The sequence below is a fragment of the Solanum pennellii genome, chromosome 7 (assembly GCF_001406875.1).
Source record: "Solanum pennellii chromosome 7, SPENNV200".
Classification (NCBI taxonomy): domain Eukaryota; kingdom Viridiplantae; phylum Streptophyta; class Magnoliopsida; order Solanales; family Solanaceae; genus Solanum; species Solanum pennellii.
The window spans coordinates 44,301,933-44,319,853 of NC_028643.1; positions in this window are offsets into that span (position 1 = coordinate 44,301,933).

The window sequence follows — 17,921 nt, forward strand, 5'->3', positions numbered from 1 at the left end:
GCGAGTCTTTGTATTGAATCCCTAGGAAATGGTGCTATGAGTGTTCTTGACATTTGGATCTTTAAATGTCGAACTTGATAGTCTTTATATTTTGTTCACCTGATTTATTTATTATGTTCCATTGGTTCTTCCATGACTTGAGAGAGGTAGCTTGGTGAATCTGAGGGCTCCAAACTTATAGTTTTACACCACTAAGCTATATTCTTAGCAATAGTTGTTTCTATCGTAGAAGATGTTTGAGAGCATGCATGAAGTTGAACTTTAGAGATGGAGATTTTGAGAGCCTAAAGGAAGATCACATATTGCATATAAGCTGCTATATTTTGTATAAACCTTAGGTTTGTACATGATATATGTGTTATATTCACATGAGATTTTGAGGGCTAATTTGATCATTTCATCAAGGATTGTAATATAAGTATGTATAGATTTTTTGTTCCCTTTGGGCTGTGTAAGCCCAAGTCTTGTGATATAATAAATTTACTATTTGTTCTAAAGGTTTGTGTGAAGCATGAACTGGCAAATTATGCACTCGGAAGTTCGTAATATTCTTTTTGTATTATTTTTAAGTCTGATGATAATATATGCATGAAAATATCATTAGTGAATTGCTTAGATTATATTGGAAGGGTTTTCTTCCATAAGTTAAGATTCTTCGCGTTTTAATTTGACACTGATACGCTCAAACTTACTTCTTAAATAAGAAGTAAAGTGGTCGTATCGAGTAAAGAACCCAACTAATGAGGTTGGGATCGTTCCCACGAGAAAAATAGTTCATACATAAATTTATTCTATTATTACTATTATCCAGTCAATTATTTCCCTAGAAAACAAAAGACAATAAAGGGTGGGGGTTTATTTCTAAACTTAATGAAAATAATTAACTAAATTAAAGTAAAAAAACTAACAGATTCAAATCTTGGAGCTTAATCAATTAATAAAAGTAACTAAGGCTTAAGTGTTCCCACAGGTTCCTAACTTGATAATTCTAACTATAACAATTCTTTCCTAGTATTTTTCATGTAAAGTGTTAAGTTATGTATCTCTAAATCCTTGGTCCGGCATCTAGAAAATTTCACTCCGCACCTTGGTCCGGCTACGTGTGTTGCTATACTAACCCTTACCTTTACCTCATATTAAGCATTGTATTCGATATTTGACTAAGTTATTACTTCGTACCAATCGACACTAGCCTATTAGATAGTGTACATTAAATCTATGTTGATAATTATTTTCCTATTATCTACCTCCTTGGTCCGGCAAGTAGAATTAAGGTGAGTTCTAATGTTTTCAATCCATTGAAAAGACTTCTAAACAAAAGCGTTATCAATATATGCAAGACACCATTCTAGAATTGCTATTTTAGTTAGATTTTACCTTACTATTCAACCATGGTTCCCACAACCCTAGTTATGGAGTTTAGTTACCCATGGTCATAATCACACTATTCAAATATTTAATATAAGAATTCATGCACTTACTTTAAAGAGAAAGAATAAAATCCAGAAATTCACTTTATTAATCAACAAAAGCACCAACAATCAATTCCAGAAAAAGTGTAACAATTGCTGAAATAATCCTTCAATACTTGAACAGCAGATCTAAAGATTATCCAAAAGTCTAACTATCAAAATGTCTAACCCCCAAAACGAGGTTTTTTGAACTATTTATAATAAAAACAAAAACCTAATAAAAGAAGGATTCTAATTGCTGAAAATCTGTCAAAACGCGTCTGAGTCGACGGACCTCGTGATGGACCGTCGTGGTCACGACAGGTTGTCATGGCCTCCGTGGTCCCATACTTCACAAATTCTTCTACTGCTTTCTTCATTACCCTCAACGAATAGGTATGACAAACCGTTCCAAGAACGATGGTCCATCGAGGGTCTCCGTTCCATAATACTTTAACTTCTTGGAATTTGGGTACTGGACTACTCTCTGATCATTACGACGAACCAGCAGGACGGACCGTTGTGGCTATGACGGTCCGTCGTGGACTTCCATAATCCCACACTAGGTCAGACATCCCCATCTTTCTTCAGCAGCTTCTCTCCTCACTACGATGACACCTACGGACCATCACAAGCTCGACGGACCGTCATAAGCTCCGTAGGTGTTTTCTTCTGCATTTCTCGCTCAAAAATTTCCGCGTTCATCTTTGGACAGATTTCCTGCAAATAAGGAGAAACTTACATAAAAATCAATACAAAAGGGCTTTTGGACACACACTAAACTTAAGGAAAAAGCATTAAAAATACCATGAAACCACGAGTACATCAACACCCTCAACTTAAATTCGTTGTTTGTCCTCAAGCGAGGCGCTATGACTTACTACAAAATCTTTGTACAAGAGTATCCATATTTTAGCTTTTGCAATCATTTGTCTATCAATCCCGATCATTCTCATAATCTTTATGCATGTTATCACTATTAGGCTTGAATTATGTGGAACCAGACCATGACACAGACTCACCACGCACTGACACCTATCCTCTTCAATTTCTCACCGAGGTGCTAATATTTCCGGTATTGCTACTAGTGTCCTCACTTCAAAACAACATCCTCATTTTTCACACAATGATTTCAGTTTGAGTATAAGGATTACTTTTCAACACTCACTCTCAGAACAAATTCACAACTCATTCATACATATTTCCATAAGCTTGCCCTTATTTTCACTGCTTTAAGTTCGCCATACAACTCTTTGGATCACGATAGGACTTTCTTGGCTTGTAACATAGGCTCAAGGTCAGGTAGCGTATATTTAGGTATACTTTAGTGACTTGTTTCCCTCCTTGACATATCGGTTGAGCGTATTACCTTTTCATCATTTTATTCCGGCCTTTTTCTTATATTCTATCACCTCGCTATTTTCCCTTCTTTCTTCATTTGTGTAAGTGAATCTTTTCTTTTCTTTTTTTTCTTGTATATATTATATTTTTTATTTCACATTCATTTCAACTTGTTCTTAAGTCACTTAACTTGTGTTGTTTCTCTATCTTTGTTCTTTCAACCCCACTTTCCAGAGCATTCCTCAAAATAGCCACCCTCAACTCATGGCTTTGCCATGAGTCAAAGTAAACAATACCCAACGTTGGGTGAGGGCCATGAAAAGGTTGTTTACTGCATTAGCCATCCTCAACTTATGCTTTTGGCATAAGCTGAGGTGCACATGTCCAAGGAGGAACCAGGGCCAACACATCCTTAACCATTTTTATATCAACCTAATTTCTCTACTAGGTTATAATAAATATTCCTTCGTTAATCTCTTTTAAATGTAGCAAGTATTAAATTAGATTTCTTCTTTAAGTGGTAGTATCCTTCCAAAAGGGTCGCACCAAGTGTCTTCTTGTGATTACCCATGTGCCATAAACAATGCACCATCATAAGCTAGAAGTTCATGGTCTTACCTTTATAAGTAGGATACACCCCACACCGAATTCCATGAAAATAGTTCAAGTGGTCTCACATGCCGGCTAAAGGAAAATCTCCCACAATAATTAATGAACAAAGTTACTTTTTGAAGTAACTCATGAATATTTTAAAAGACGTTAGCTTTCATTAAAGTTGTTTTTTTATGGCTTTTGTTTTGTAACTTTTTTATTTCATGGTTTAGCTTGGTCATTGCATATAATGAAAATGTCATTTTTGTCATGAGTTAATATTTTTATGCATTGATATCATAAGTGATTGATTTTTTTAGTAACATATATTGTTTCCTACATTTCCCAATATGTAGGGCCCGGCGTTCTAGATTTGTATTTCTGCAGCTAATGATCTATCAGTATAGGATTGAAGATTGGTAAGTCCTCATCCTGCGAAGGGAAAGAATTTATTTGATTATGTCTTGATATTTCAGTTTTGAACTTGACGTACGGGTTACTTCTCGATTACGTTTTATGTACTAGATGTCTTTGAGACATTATTAGTCTTCCGTTTTGTTTTATAAAACAATATGTTTTGAAGTTGTCTTTTAAATTTCTTGAATTTAATTATCTTGTAAGATGTATGCTAAATGTCTTGTATGGGGCCTCTTCGAGTCTTATTTTTCATGTTACACCTATGGTCTACCTATGTTAGCGACATTTAAGCACAAAGATAAGAAATGTACTATGCGAAAACTCTTCAATGCTTATCAAATAGAAATAAGTATCCTACCAAAATCGTATATCGATTTATGAAAAGAAAACATCCCTTAAGTAATACTTCTCTAGCACATATTAAATAATAAGACCATGGACCATATATTTGAGCTGCATGAGTTCAACAATCATATCACGACCCGAGAACACACCCTAGAAGATAGGGCCGATCTCGGATTGCGACATGCGTACTTGACCTCTTGGAGGTCTTGTACAAGACTTTTTCAAATCGTTCAACGCATATACATAACGAAAAGTAGTGCGGAATTAAATTTTATCACAAAACATTAGAATATATTTAATAACATCTTTCATTATAAATCATAGAAAATACTAAGTCTCAATCTCATCAAAGCTTAGACATGATAATACTCGGGACACGGCCCATACTTAAAAAAATAGAAATACTTAGTCTATTACAATACTTTGAAATAAAAGACATATATGTGTGCCCTCGAGTCAATTGAGGACATACTTCACTTCGCTTGAACGACTCTAGAATCCAAGATTTCCTTCACGATCATTCTCACCTTTTACCTTCAACCTTTAGAGATAAACAAATGTATGGAGTTAGTACAAATACTTGTACTAAGTATAGCTTTATGCATAAAATCATGAAAACGGACATTTGTTTAGAAACATGCTCTTTTTCATTTAAAAATCATATCAAAATCATAAAAATAACATTTAGCAACTTGGAAACACATAAGAAATCATTTAGAACAATTATCACATTTTTAGGAGTCACATTACAGTAACCACTTCAATGTACGGTGAACCCCTTCACTGTTAAAGTGAAGTTTTCTTATCTTCACTTTAGACACCTTCTAGCATGCAATCCCCTCACTAAAAACTATCCTAAGACTTACTTAAGTAAGACAAAGAGGGACCGCCCATACAACCTCTATAGGCACATCTAAATGATCCTCAAGAACACCTATAATGAGATCAACACACATTTACTAGAAACCACACACATAAATATGACATTCTCCTTCCAAAGACTATCAAAAGACTTACTTAAGTAAATCAAGAAGATAACCTCCATGATTGACCTCTTCAAGATTATAAAAATAATCCTAAAGACTACGTAAGGCTTAGATCATGTCTACATAACCATTTTCCTTATCTAGAGTCATTCTTAAGACCTATCCAGGTAAGATACGAAGTGACCATCCCTATGCCCCCTACACACCTTAACTAGACAACCCTTAATTACTCTAGGTACGTAGTTATTCATTTAACATACTTTCTTCACTTAACTCATTACATTCATTAGTTCATTTAAGACTTATTCATCACATAAAGACATTCAAGTAATGGTATTGGACAAGACCTAGGGACTCTAACTAACACCTTCAAAGCATATTGTGTAATGTCTAGATAGCGTCCCACACTACCTCCTATACTTCATAGAACTTCTGTAATGCTAGTAGGTATCCCATATGATGAGAATAGGCACTAACCGACATAGAACATGATAGCTAGAAATGGAATCCGGAGTTCTAACCTACTCCGATGAGGGTGTTCTACTTGCCAATGGTATAACTTGGACACATCCCATGTAGGCACATGGTTAAGAAATATGAAGGGCGTTCTTTGTATTTCAGTCTCAGCCTTTAACTAGAACTACTTCCCTTACAAGACTCACTCGGTGCAAGTCTTGGTTCTCATAGAGTAATTTACATTAAAGGTTCATATAAAAGGGTTTCATATCTAGTTCATAACCCAATCACATTTACCCTACCAAAGAGGTCAAGAACCTCATAATGAATTTCCTAAGGTATGATATGATGTCTTCCAGCCAACCAACCTTAAGTCTATCATTCCTTTACTTGAAGGATACCATTACGACTTTCGACTTCAACATACATAACCTTACCACTAGGTTCAAGGTTTCACATAAAGGACTCTCTTAACAACATTTAAGGTCTCATGTCATTCATACATACAATACTAAGAGGCTTTAGAATCCTAAGCCAAGACATCTCATATTCACATTCATACATGCATCAAGTAAGGGCACGAGTCAACCAAGACAAGACACAACATACTTCACTTTAACACATATTACATGTCATTCTAGAGGCACATAGAAATAACCATTATCATATTTAAGTCATCATGTACACTAACATAACATCATAAATATGACCATCATAGACTCATATAGTCAAGTACTAATAACCATGCATCAACCCTAAGACTATACACATAAAGACATAGTCATAGTCTAACATGATCACCTAAATAGCATCAATACAAGAACACATCTACTTTCACATTACCTTTCATGTAGATAGATGTTATCCAACATCACATAATCAACTACACAAATCATCAAAATACTTCAAGTAGTTGCCAACAACATCACATAATCAACTACACATCAATTCCAAGTAAAGCATATAACACCACCACTATAAGTGGGACATACAACTCACTACATAATTGAAGTCTAATAAACATAAAATAAATGGAATTAAGGAAGCGTACCACCACTCCATCCTCAACATTTCAATCCAATGCTAAACCATCCAATTCAATACCATAAGGCCCTTACTCATGGCCATGAACATCAATTCAATATAAAAATTGTAATACTCAATGAAACTAGGTCACTTCAATATAGATTCATTAATCTAATACAACCTAGATATCAATTCAACACAATTATTACATCAATCAATAGCCCATAGAAAATTACACTAGAATTCGTAAGCATTAAGTCCAAATCACTTAATCCATAAAGTAGTCAAAAACTAGGGTTCATAATTACATGGGTTCATATGTCAATTGAGTTAAAATCATCAAATTAATAACAATTCAATAAATATACAATGCTTTAACACCTTTAATGTAAGAACCCATGGATAGATCACGAAATTGGACAATTCATCTTGAAAACTTTTTTGAAAGTTGGGTCCTTGATGAATAGAGTTTAAAGTATCAAAAACCATACCTTAGTGAAGATAACCCTTCAATTTTATGAAGAACCTCCACTCAATTCTCCAATCCAAACACTTCCTTGAGTTTTGGCTCAAATGAAGTTCTAAAGAATTTTTTAGGGAATTTGGATATTGATTTTGAATAATGAATAAAGACGAATAAACATGTTTTTAAAATACCCAAAATACCCCTAGGTAACTTCCCATTCTCTTATTTGGACGTGGGGTGAATTTACAACTTCACCCCTTGAACTTTTGAAGAAATTGCTTAGAGAAACAGACCCAAACGACAGTTGCTCATCGACGGGGACTCAGTCCACCCACGGACCGTCCTGTCCTCCACCGATGGGTTTAGAGGCTGGAAAATGGGATACAGGGCGTCGACCAGGCCACTGGTCGTCGTTTGTCATCCGTACGTGGGACTGTCTTAGGCAGTTTTGGCCACCAACATGGGTCCTTCCTCAAGGACCCTTGGATGATCCTTGGGGATGTTTGCCCAAAAGTTTCCAACCCAAATCTGCTCGTAGACGATTTTAGGACCTCTCACATGAATTTAATCCAAAACGAACATGTTAAACTCAATGAAACACGCATAGACACACATGGTCGTTTCAAGGCAAACCTTTCGAAAGTTATGGACATTCTTGAACGTTTGACCTCCAAACTTGACGAAACTTGACACACTGACTATATACACTATAGTAACTCATATAATGACCTTATAACCTCATGAATCACATAAAACCACCTATGAGGTACATAGGGACTTAGTCGTCGAAAGTCTTAATCGCCCCTTGACGTTTCACTTCAAAACAACCTAAAACTCTAGAAACTTACTCAATACCACATTATATACCTTTTTATGACCTTAGAACATCATGACAAACATGTTAGGATCTAGCTTCACATAATTCATTTCCGAGGTATTACAATCTCCCCCACTTGGACAACATTCGTCCTCGAATGACACTTGCAACTCTCCGAAACTTCCAAGAATAAAGATTCAATTTTCAACTCATGACCATACCATATAACACATTATACATCTAAGGAAACATCAATTTCACATAATCTAGAGGATCACCATACAACAAGAAACAAGAATAAATATTATAACTCATCACGCTATAAAACTCACATGTTTCATTCCAAATAACGAAAACATATTTTACATTTAGTATCATTCTCATATACAATAATTCTAACCACATTAAACCAATTTTGGACCAAAGAATCAATTAGTAAATTTTGCAAAAATTTTACACTGAGCAGGCATGTATTACAATGAATTTTTCAACATTTTTCAAAAATGTAACTTTTAGGCAATTTATGATGGAAACATGCTACTATGCAATATAAAACCACATTAACACATTTTGCAACATAATCATAACTTCATAAAATAGACAATTCAAGGAACCAATGAAATTAAATTTCAAGAAGACCCCTAAAAATAATGCACATGCAACTTACTTCTATGACTTTCTGCTCTCAAGCTTGAGTTGAATAGGAAAGATTAAACAAACAATCAAAACTCACCATACTCCCCCACTTAGAAGGAACTCATACCACTAAAGATATACAAGGACTTACCATCATTATCCTCCTCATTCGGCTTTGCTCCTTTAGTTCGAAGTGCATAGAAACGCCTCTTATTTGGAGCATCATCTTTTGGAACATTAGGAGCAACTTTTTTACCCTCTCTTTCTCTATCCGTAATGGTAGGAAAAACGCTTACCTTATGATCATCCTTCCCACAACTATAGCAACCACTAATACCGGCTAGACATTTCCCATAGTGTTGTTTTCCACAAGTGACACATGTAGGTTTTTCCATTTTGAGAACCACCTCCTTTCTCCAATTTCACCTTAGCACTCCTAGGTTCTTCTTGGCCTTGAGCACTCTTTTCGAACCTAGTTTGATCTTGTTCACTAGAACCACTTCTATTCAAGTTTCTAGACATCCTCTTAAGTTTGGAATCTTCAATTGATTGGGCATACACCATGAGTCTAGTAGGGTCATATCATCATGTAGCATGGTCGTACGACATTCCTCCCTTTCTAGATCGGCGACCTCGATCATAAATCGACTCATCTCATCCCTCGGATTAGACACAAGGGATGGGGAATATCTAGATAACATTGAGAACTTCAAAAAGTATTCCTCAACACTCATATTGCCTTTCTTGAGCTTGATAAACTCCTCTACCTTAACTTCCCTCCTCTCACGGGGGAAGTACTTTCCAATAAAAGCTTCATCAAATTATTCCTACTCAATAGGACCCGACTCCACCGACCTATTATCCTTCCATTAAGTGTACCACACTTGAGAATGTAACACCCATAGTTCTCAACACCTTGTACACACCATTTAGAAACTCTTGGGAATCCTCTCCCACCTTAGAGCCAAGAATGATAGGAGGATTCATCCTCACAAAGTCTCTCAACCTAGACGTCATAGTACTCTCCACAACATTCATCCTAGGAACCATACTCATATTCACCTGAGTAGTCACGGCTCGGGCTAAAGCATACAAAGCCTCTCTAATATCACTATTACTTAATTCCGGGGGAACCACCGGAACATCATTACCTTGACCTCCAATACGGACTTGATCACCTTGTAAAACTTTCTCAACTTTCTTAACTTGAGGAGGAACCTCCTCATGTACATCATTCTCCTCAACTCTCATAGCAGGTGTCCTTCTCATATTCACCTTCCTAGAAACACAAGGAAAACCATAAGAAAAGAGTACTCATAACTTTTACTTTACGTCACGACATAGGAATAGAAAAGAAGGGACAATCTATCATCTTTATAGCCTCTCGCCCATAGATGTGTCGCGACTAACACCGATGGTCAAGACTCTACTAGATGTGAATAGAGGACACTTTTTTATTCATAAGACTACTTTCATAACCTGGCTCAGATACCAAGTTTGTCAGGACCCAAGACCACACCCTAGAACATAGGGCCAATCTTGGATTGCGATATGCGTACTTGACCTCTCGGAGGTATTGTACAAGCCCTTTTCGTATCGTTCATAGCATATGCATAATGAAAAGTAGTGCGGAATGAAAACTTTTCACAAGACATTAGATCTTTAATAACATCTTTCATTAGAAATCACAGGAAATACTAAATCTCAATCTCATCAAAGCTTAGACATGAGAATACTTGGGACACAGCTCATATTTCAAAATATAGAGAGTCCATTTCAGCAATTTGAAATAAAACACATATATGTATCCCTCGAGTAAATTGAGGACATACTTCACTTCGTTTGAACGACTCTAGAATCTAATTTTTCCTTCACGATCCTTCTTACCTTTTACCTACACCGTTAGAGATAAAAAAATGTATGGAGTTAGTACAAATACTTGTACTAAGTATGGCTTTATACATAAAATCATGAAAACGAACATTTTATTAGAAACATGCTCTTTCCGTTTAAACATCATATCAAAATCATAAGAATAACATTTAGCAACTTGGAAACACATAAGAAATCACTTATATCATTTCTCACATTTTTAGGAGTCACATTACAGTAACCCACTTCAATGTACAATGAACCCCTTCACTGTTACAATGAAGTTTTCTTAGCTTCACTTTAGACATCTTCTAGCATGCAATCCCCTCACTAAAATCTATCCAAAGACTCACTTAAGTAAGACAAAGAGAGAACGCCCATACAACCTCTCTAGGCAGCCCTAAATGATCCTCAAGACCACCTATAATGAGATCAACACACACTTACAAGATACCAAACGCATAAATATGACATTCTCTTTCCAAAGGCTATCAAAAGACTTACTTAAATAAATCAGGAAGATAACGTCTATGATAGATCTCTTCAAGATTACCTAAATAATCCTTAAGACTACCTAAGGCTTAGATCATGTCCACATAATCAAGTATCTTCCTTAACTAGAGTCATTCTTAAGACTTATCTAGGTAAGATACGAAGTGACCATTCCTATGAACCCTTCACACCTTAACTACACAACCCTTAACTACTCTAGGTAAGTACTTATTCGTTGGACATACTTTATTTACTTAAGTCATTACATTCATTAGTTCATTTGAGACTCGTTCATCACATAAAGAAATTCAAATAATGGTCTTGGAAAATACCTAGGGACTCTAACCAACACCTTCAAAGCCTATTGTGCAATGTCTAAATAGCATCCCATACCACCACCTAAACTTCATAGAACTTCTCTTATGCTAGTAGGTAACTCATATGATGAGAATAGGAAATAACCGACATAGACCATGATGGCAAGCCATGGAATCCGGAGTTCTAACCTACTCCGATGAGGGTATTCTACTTGCCAATGGTAGAACTTGGACATAACCAATGCATGCACATTGTTAAGGAATATGAAAGGTGTGCTTTGTATTCTAATCTCATCCTTTAACTAGATATACTTCCCTTACCATACTCACTCAGTGCTAGACTTGGTTCTCATAGAGTAATTTACTTAAAAGGTTCATATAAAGGGGTTCCATATCTAGTTCATAACCCAATCATATTGACCCTACCAAAGAGGTCTACTAGAGCTACCTTACAATGGCGACAAGAAGCTCATGATGACTTTCCTATGGTTTGATATGATGTCGTTCCAGTCAACCAACCTTAAGTTTATCATTCCTTTACTTGAAGGATACCATTACGGCTTTCGACTTCAACATCCATAACCTTACCACTAGGTTCAAGGTTTCACATAGAGGTCTCTCTTAACATCATTTAAGGTCTCATGTCATTCATACATAAAAGACTTAGAGGATTTAGCATACTAAGTCAAGACATCTCATATTCACATTCATACATGCATCAAGTAAGGAATACAAGTCAACCAAGACAAGACACAACATACTTCGCTTAATACATATTACAGGTCATTCTTAAAGCACAAAGAAATAAGCTTTATCATATTTAAGTTATCCTATACACTACCATAACATCATCAATATGACCATCATAGACTCATATAGTCAAGTAGGAATAACCATGCATCAACACTAAGATAATACTCATAAAGATATAGTCATAGTCTAACATGATCACCTAAATAGCATCAGTAGAAGAACACATATACTTTCACATTACTTATAAGGTAGATAGATTTTATCCAACTTCACATAATCGACAACACAAATCTTCAAAATACTTCAAGTAGTTGCCGACAAGTCCATGATCATCATAATACATAAACTAACGCCAACAAGGCCACATCAATTGCAGTAAAGCACATAACACCGCCAAAATAAGTGGATCATACCAATCACAACATAATTGAATTATAATGAACATAAAATAAAGGGAATTAGGGCAGCATACCATCTTTCCATCCTCAACACTTCAATTCAATGCTAAACCATCCAATTCAATACCATAAGGCCCTTACCCATTGCCATGAACATCAATTCAATATAAAAACTTTGATACTCAATGAAACTAGGTCATAGATTCATCAATCTAAGACAACCTAGATATGAATTCAATACAATTATTACACTCAATCAATAGCCCATAGAATATTACACTAGAATTCATAAGCATGAAGTCCAAACCAGTTAACCCATAAAGTTATCAAAAACTAGGGTTCATCAATTACATAGGTTCATACGCTAATTTAGTTAAAATATTCAAATTAATAACAATTCGGTCAAAATACAATGCTTCAAAACCTTTAATGCAAGAACACATGGATAGATCATGAAATTGGACAATTCATCTTTGAGAACTTAAGGAAACTTCTTTGGAAAATGGGATCCTTGATGAATAGAAATTAAAGGATCACCTTCAATTTGATGAAGTATATCCACTCAATTCTCCAATCAATCCCTTCCTTGAGTTTTGGCTCCAATGGATTTCTAGAGAATTTTTAAGGGAATTAGGGTTTTAATTTTGAAAAATGAAATATTCAAGTGTTTAAGACTTATAAACATGTTTAAAATACCCAAAATACCCCTAAGTAACTTCCCTTTCTTTTATTTGGACGTGGAGAGAATTTACAACTTCACCCCTTGAACTTAACAGTAAGTTGCGCAGAGACATAGACCCAATCGACGGTTGCCCATCGACGGGGCATCACTCCACCCACGAACTGTCTACTCCTCCATTGATGGGTTCAGAGGCTGGAAAATGGGATCTTATCTCCCTAGTCTAAGTAAAACACGATGCCCTAAGACACAACGCCCTCCACCAACGGGGCGTCGACCACGCCACTGACCGTCGTTTGCCATCCGTTGGGACTGCCGTAGGCAGTTTTGGCCACCAGCATGGGTCCTTCCTCAAGGACCCTTGGATGGTCCTTGGGGATGTTTCCCAGAGGTTTCCAACCTAAATATACTTGTAGACGATTTTAGTACCTCTCACATGAACTTCATCCAAAGCGAACACGTAAAACTCGACGAAAAACGCATAGACACACAAGGTCGTTTCAAGGCAAGCATTTCGAATGTCATAGACGTTCTTGAACTTTTGACCTCCAAACTTCACAAAACTTGACACACTGCCTATATGCACTATAAGAACTCATATAATGACCTTATAATCTCATGAATCACACATAAATATATAAAACCACATATGAGGCACATAGGTGACTTAGTCGTTGAACGTCTTAGTCGTCCTTTGACGTTTTACTTCCAAACCACCTAAAACTCTAGAAACTACCTCAATACCATATAAAGACTCACCTCAGCAGCAGAATCCACGTGAAAGAGCTCGCCAACCACTAGTCTCTCTCTACAATAGTATTTGCATAGATATGCAGATAAAGAGTGAGCTATATATAACCCAGTAAGATCCTCGACCCGCTCCCTTAATACCCCTGGAACAAGTGTTAGAAAATACACCTATAACACAAACATGTAATGATATGCACAAAACATATATTTCATAATATAGTGATCAATAAGTCAAACGAATTGCTTAAATTAAACATGACACTTAATATCTCAAACTCAATCCACACACAAAGGTTGTTATAAACGGCAGGGAAGGGGATTTTCCTCGCACCCCAACAAATTCACGACATCATATATAATTCCCCATAGTATACTACGATAGCATGTACAAGACCCTAACATATTGCGACAACATAAGTATGCCTTATTATGCTCCTAGTAACTATACCATGATAATCAAGAAGGATATTGAATATTACACCATATATAACTTATAAAAGAATATATAGTAATATTTCAAGCACATGTTTGTCCCAACACATGGTTCATGAAAGATAAAACACATTTTCAAAGTAAATTTGAAAAGCAAGTACTAAATCTTAAAGTCTCAGTTACCTCCCTAACGAAAAGTTCCACAACCTCACACGTATAAATACCAACCAAACAGCCCCAAATGACCTCAATCAATGCAAATATATTATTCAATGATGTTAATTATTCTAGACGGGGCAAAGTCTCAATATCCCTAACTTTAAAGCTTAGCATTACACTTTAATAGCTAACCTTTAAACCATGAATTTATGATAAACAAATATATCTACTTTACTAACAAAAATTAATTAGTGAATTTTTGTCACCATAAATTAGAATTATATTCCAAAATAGACCAACAACGCAAAAATAACCTTTGACAAAAAATAGGTATTTCGGTTGCTACATCAGTTAATAGCCGACAATTGCTTTAAATAGGTTTCTTTTAAAAAAAACATAGCTACACTACTTATTAAAAAGAAGAATGCTCAACAACATAGGTTGAGGTTTAATCTAGCAATAGCATACAATAACAAGACGTTCAATAACTGCAATTTATCACCAAAACAGCATACATATGAACTCTTGGAAATGTTTTTCCTGAGTGATGCATTTTTCTTCTACTCTAATATTAAGGAAAAAACTCCCCTAATTTGTTTTTTTGTCTATAGCTAACAGACTGTTGCAGAAAGAAAAATATAACGGGCTGGGCCCACTCTTACTATTAATCAAATTACAACTTCATTAAAAATAAAAAGAATAAAAGTTTATAACATTATTGCTTTTGGTGTTCTTGAAAATGATGAGTAATTCCTCAAACATTCATGTTAGGATAGAAACAATGAGTGTAATTTTGAATTTTGTGGATATTCATCAAGACCAAGTAATCAGGAAAATTTTCAGGACTTGTTGACGTTGATAGTGTCTTGACTGAGTTATTAATAGTGGTCAAGAAGCATTAGATTTGTTGATTGAATTAGCATAGACTGATATGTGGTTCTTCCGGACGAAATAGTATGATGGGTGCAGTGTGGCATATAGATGAGGCTCTCACTTAAGAAAAAAAAATGGAATTTGGCAATTGAGTTGGTGATTTCTTTAGCTAAGGCAAGGGAAAGGGCACCGAGAACGATAAAGAAATTTCCATTGTTTATTAGTAGATCTTTTTGAATATATTGCATGATATAGATGAAAAAGGTGGTTTGCATATCTCATAGGTTGACCGTGAAGGTGCTGTGGAACAGTGATTCTAGTGTTGGCTGTTTGGATAGGTTGTGTATTTCATTGGGTGGTAATACCACTATTCATGTCAACTCTGAAGAGCATATTGCTTACTTTGCAACCCTAAGTACCAAAATCACCGAGTTGCACGAATTCCAATTACTCAAATAGTTGAAGGTTTCACCAAGAAACAAATGCAAAATAAAATCACCCATATTGAATTTGCAACACATGTTTTTCAATTATCTGAATATATCACATGTATTCTCATCTTATTTACTCTTTTATTTGCTCGTTATGTTAATCTATTGATATGACACTACACTAGGTACATTTTTGAATTAATCACTGGTAAATACAATTGAAAAACCAATGCTACAAAAATAGGCAGATATTTTTAAATGTTATAAAACTTAGCCTATATAATAAATTATATGTATAAATTATATTATCGTTTAAATAGTCTGTCAACCCTAGAATAAATAACCCTTGGAGCCGCTGCTACTGTCCCTTCTTCTCCATCGTCTGCACTCCCCCCTCCCTCACAAAAACCCATCAGCAAACAAACTTTTCCTCCACAATCACCATAAAAATCAGCCATAGCACCACCATGGGTGTTGTCTTTTACCTTGTTTAGTCATTGTTCCATTGCGGACAACCATGATACAAACTAACAGAATTCACAGCACCCACGACCAACATATCTCTATTATTATTACACTATTAACCTCTAGCACCCCACAAAATTTCAGAATTGGTAAGCACTTGAAAACATACTTCTTATTTTTTACTTCCTAAAATGCAAAATAAGAAATGAAGATCTTCAATTCTTATTTTTGTTTCAATTATAATTTAAGATGAAAAATAAAAAATTATTTTCACCTATAAATTTTAACTTCTTCTTGAGAATCTAAGAAAAACTCATGAAAATCTCTCAAGTTTTCATTCCGTGAACTTAAAAGTTGTTAAAATTAGAAGAGAATCCTTATAGGTTTGTGATGTTTGTCTTAGGTATTAATTTGTTTTCATCCCTTCTTTTGCACCTCATTTTTCCGCTTTACTTTAACATTCAATACACTATTTTATATAAAGTTATATATTAGCATACATATGTTTCACATATGCATAAAAAATGCATTTTCTTGCTTTTTCTCAAATGTTCTATGTATTAATTAACTTTCCTAGTTGACTTCTGCCAAATCAAGAACTTGAAGTAACATGTTTGAATTTTTTTATTTCTCCAATTTGTAATAAGGGAACTATGAATGGAAAATCATCCAATACTCAGGCTTGAAGATCAAAAAACATAACAACATAAAATGTTTGTGTTTCCGAACCTAGGACAATTGTTTTTGGGCTATAGATTTGACAAAGTATAAGTGGTTCAATTTGTTGCATTGTAGTGGGTGGGTTATTCTTTATTTTAATGATTGAAAGTTCTATGTGTCTAATAAGAGTATGTATGGATGATTTTATACAAAATTATGGTGGTAAAGACTAGTGAGTATCGTTGTCATTTTGTTGTTTCCTTTAGTGCACTTTTCACTGCATGCATTTTACTAGCATAATTTCTTTTGGTAATGAGCTTCTGATGATGTGAAGAAAATGGAACTTCCAAGATATTAGAAACTAATAACCAGCGTGAAGATCAAGAAATTTTGGGGAAGAAATCTTATCACAAGCCAACAGATGTATAGAAGAAAAATACGCTACATTATATGTCCTCACAAGAAACCTTAGTTTTTCCTATAACTGTATCCTAAGTTATGTAAGTGATTTGTTGTTTTTCCCCTTTCCTCTAATCAAAATTTCATTATATCTATCATACATGTTTAAGAATGATTTGGCTCTAGGTTTGGATAATAAATAAGATAAATTTCACATAACCTTAATATAAAGGTCTATTTCATTGAAGATGTCCAAGATTTCTTGCAACATATCATAAACAAATGTGGAAATAGGTAAAAACATTACAAAAGAATTTCATGATCTTGTTTCTCAGGTCATAATGGCACCTACTACACCCCACAATGGGTAAGCCTAACCAATACCCTAGAAGCACGAGTAATGTGCTATCACATCTATGAAAACTGTAGTGAAGTGAGAATAATGATGGATAAAGAGAGACATAAACATTATAAATACAACAAAATAACCCAACTACCATCAATCAAATGCATGAACTAGGGTTATGCCACAAAACATTTGAAATCAGGTGTTAAATACAATACATTTCATCAAACATTCGAACAATAGCATTAACCAGCTGAATAAACTCAACCAATACTACCACACTCCTAAAGCAAAGGAAACCAACCTGAACTCTAGATGGTCCTCAACTAAGTCCTTGGGCCCAAACATTCCCCAGCATTTTCA